Consider the following 3,994-nt stretch of genomic DNA (forward strand, 5'->3'; position numbering starts at 1 on the left):
AAGAAGAAGAAGAAGAAGAAGAAGAAGAAGAAATGACTTGGCATGTGTTAATTCAGTATGCTTTAAACCTCAGAGATATCATTTTTCCTCATACACAGGCGAGGCTGGCTCTATTCATAGCTCTTTAAATGATAAGTTTAAATGTTAACATAATATTGAAAAAAATGCTTGGAAGGTAGCAGGTGGTAAGTACTTGGTGTATAAAATGCTGAATGGTGGTCATTATTAGCACGGTAACCAGGTGAGTAGAAAAATCCCATTCTGGGACTTAATACCATGTACAGTAACAAATGCAATCAATTGAAAGCTTCCTCTTAGAACAGGCCTTGCTGTGTGCCCAGGCTTTGCCACATACTATTTCATAAAATATGCAACTTTCAAACCACCTCCACATAAGATTTCACTCTGCTGTTGAGAAATTCTTCCTCGTATCTAACTAAATCACCCTATCTGCAGTTTAGCAATTCTGTTTCCTCACATCTTCAGCAACATCTAACATTCTGTATTAACATATATCTTCGGCCTGTACGGTGGCTCACACCTGTAATCCCAGCACTCTGGGGGGCTGAGGCAGGTGGATCATGAGGTCAAGAGATCGAGACCATCCTGGCCAACATGGTGAAACCCCGTCTCTACTAAAAATACAAAAATTAGCCAGGCATGGTGGCTTGTATTTGTAGTCTCAGCTACTTGGGAGGCTGAGGCAGGAGAATCACTTGAACCCAGGAGGTGGAGGTTGCAGTGAGCCGAGATCGCGCCACTGTACTCCAGTCTGGTGACAGAGCAAGACTCCTTCTCAAAACAGAACAAACAAACAAACAAACAAACAAACAAAAACTACACACACAAACAGACAAAATAAATACACATATCTTCTTACAACAAAAAACTCAGGCTAATACCACAAAATCACAAAATGCACATAGAAGAACTGAAAAAAAACTTTATCTCTCCATATGGTACTCATGTACTCTAACTGGACTGTTGGTTGCAAATTTAAAAATAAAATGTGGGAATCAGAGATTGTTTGAGTTGCGGATTCCCATGTGCTGTTTCTAAATGTGAAGTCTTCGTAAAACAGCCTCCTGAGCTGCCAGCATAATTAAGGTGAACAGATTAGCAAAGACATCTCAGTAAGGCTCTGCATGTTGTTCTTTGCTTTATAGGGAAAAATTAAGCATTTTTAAGATTTAAATCTTATTCTTCAATAAGATAACTTTTTTGACCTACATGAACATTAATGGAAGCACTAATAATTATAGCTTTTTGCTGCTTGGCCTAAAACAATCTTTGTACTATAATTAGATTTGAAGGGGAACTAGGAAAGACTTTCCATAAAATGCTGTCACAAATTCCCTCCAAAACTGCTTGCCTGTAATTAAGGTGCATTTACAGATCTGATACTCCTTAAAAGAAACATTAACATCACAAAGACCAATTATTCATGGCCAAACAAAGGGGATTCAGATTCTCTGATCAAAGCAGTAATCTCTTTTACAATTGTTACTTTTGAAGTATCTTCAAACAGAACAAACACACATTGACTAGGTAAACAGGTATAGCTGTGGGCTAATTTGTTGTTTCCAGGATCAGATTGTTTTCCCCCAAGACTCAAACATAGTAAGGTATAGACTGCTTTCCATTCCAAACCCTAAACTGCTGATGCTAAGGAGTAACGTTAAAAGGGAAAAATCTCAAATATGGTTTTTACTATTAAAACTGTTATAAAGATCATCATATATCTCATATATATTTTTATTTATTTATTTATTTTTATTTATTTTTTGAGACGGAATTTTGCTCTTATTGCCCAGGCTGGAGTGCGATGGCATGATCTTGGCTCACTGTAACCTCTGCCTCCCAGCTTCAAGCGATTCTCCTGCCTCAGCCTCCCAAGTAGCTGGGATTACAAGCATGGGCCACCACACCTGGCTAATTTTGTATTTTTACTAGAGGTGGGGTTTCACTATACTGGTCAGGCTGTCTCAAACTCCTGACCTCAGGTGAGATCCACCCACCTTGGCCTCCCAAAGTGCTGGGATTACAGGCATGAGCCACTGCGCCCAGCTGGTCACCATATATATATATATATATTTGAGACGGAGTCTCGCTCTGTCGCCCGGGCTGGAGTGCAGTGGCCGGATCTCAGCTCACTGCAAGCTCCGCCTCCCGGGTGTACGCCATTCTCCTGCCTCAGCCTCCGGAGTAGCTGGGACTGCAGGCGCCCGCCACCTCGCCCGGCTAGTTTTTTGTATTTTTTTTTAGTAGAGACGGGGTTTCACTGTGTTAGCCAGGATGGTCTCGATCTCCTGACCTCGTGATCCGCCCATCTCAGCCTCCCAGAGTGCTGGGATTACAGGCTTGAGCCACCGCACCCGGCCACCTTATATTTTTAATATAACCTTTACATTTTCTCAAAATTGCTTGTTTTAAAAAATGTCAGTAAGCTTTTAAAATGATCAACAGCAGAAAATTAGACATTACAGGTGGTTAAGTGAAAGAGTACTGAATTTGGTTTGCGAAAAGTTGAATTTGAGTTTCAGTTTCACCTTTCTCCAGCTGTAAGGTGTTGAGTACATTCCTTAACAACTCACACCTTTCCCTACAAATGTAAAATCGGGATAATAGCACATCTCTAGCTAGTCTGTGGTGAAGGTCATATAATGGACACACCAGGACAGGAGTAGGCCTATTTTAAAAATTAAAACATTATGCAAATAGTCAGTTTGGAGATTTAAATAAGAATAAATGGTTTTTTTGTTTTGTTTTGTTTTGTTTTTGTTGGGGCTGGTTGGTTGTTGCTGTTGCTGTTTTTGAGACAGGTTCTTACTCCATCCCCCAGCCTGGAGCACAGGGGTCTGGTGTGATCATGGCTCACTGCAGCCTCAACCTCCTGGGCTCAAGTGATTCTCCTGCCTCAGCCTCCCAAGTAGCTGTAACTATAGGCATGTGCCACCACGCCCAGCTATTTTTGTTTGTTTTTGGGTTTGTGTGTGTGCGTGTTTTTTTTTTTCTTGTTTACCAGTTTACTATAAAGGATACTATAAAGGTATAGATGAATGGGCAGCTGAAGAGGTACATAGGGTGAGGTCCAGCAGGGTCCCGAGCATAGGAGCTTCTGTTCCCATGAAGTTGGGGTGCACCACTCTTCTGGCATGTGGATGTGTCCCCAACCTAGATGCTCACCAAACCCCTTGGCTGCTGCCCAGTGCAATGCTGTAGCCTCATAATGGTCCTTAGCATGAGGATTAGCCCTGCCTTCTAGTAACATGACAGCAATCTCACGCCTATTTTTGAAAGCTGCATAATGTAGGGGAGTACAGCCATTTTGATTGACAGCATTCACTTGGGCACCTTTTCCCAGAAGGGTTTTTACAATCTCATCCTGGCCAGCAGAAGCCACAATATGAGAGGAGATCAACCTGCATCGTCTTTATCATTCACTGGCACTCCAAGGTGCAACAAAAATTCAACAATTCCTGTATGTCTAGCTGAGCATGCCCAGTGCATGCCGTTCTGCTGTCCTGGTCAGTGCTAGTAGTTAGGGATTTATCAGCCAGAATACTCTCCTTGAACTCTTCCAGCTTCCCACAGTAAGCCAGGTTGCAGACAATTAGGTTAGACACACACCTCTACATTTTGCTTTCCCAGGAACTCGTGTGTGTGTGTGTGTGTGTGTGTGTGTTTTGAGACAGGTTCTCACTCTGTCACCCAGGCTGGAGTGCAATGGCACCATCACAGCTCACCACAGCCTTGACCTCCCGGGCTCAGGTGATCCTTCCATCTCAGCCTCCTGAGTAGCTAGAACTACAGGTGTGTGCCATCACGCCTGGCTATTTTTTTTTTTTATTTTTGGTAGAGACAGGGTTTTGCCATGATGGTCTCAAACTCCTGGGCTCGAGCGATTCTCCCACCTCAGTCTCCCAAAGTGCTGGGATTACAGGCATAAGCCACTGGGCCCAGCTAAGAATACACATTTTTAAATCTCACTGTT

The 3,994-nt window shown here is 42.6% G+C and overlaps 1 pseudogene; it reads right to left on the minus strand.

Moving 5' to 3' along the window:
- LOC105504660 overlaps positions 1-3,638 on the minus strand; it is a 32,966-nt pseudogene extending 29,328 nt beyond the window's left edge.
- Between the last annotated feature and the right edge of the window lie 356 nt (positions 3,639-3,994).

The sequence above is a fragment of the Colobus angolensis genome, unplaced genomic scaffold, assembly GCF_000951035.1.
Source record: "Colobus angolensis palliatus isolate OR3802 unplaced genomic scaffold, Cang.pa_1.0 Scaffold94, whole genome shotgun sequence".
NCBI lineage: Eukaryota > Metazoa > Chordata > Mammalia > Primates > Cercopithecidae > Colobus > Colobus angolensis.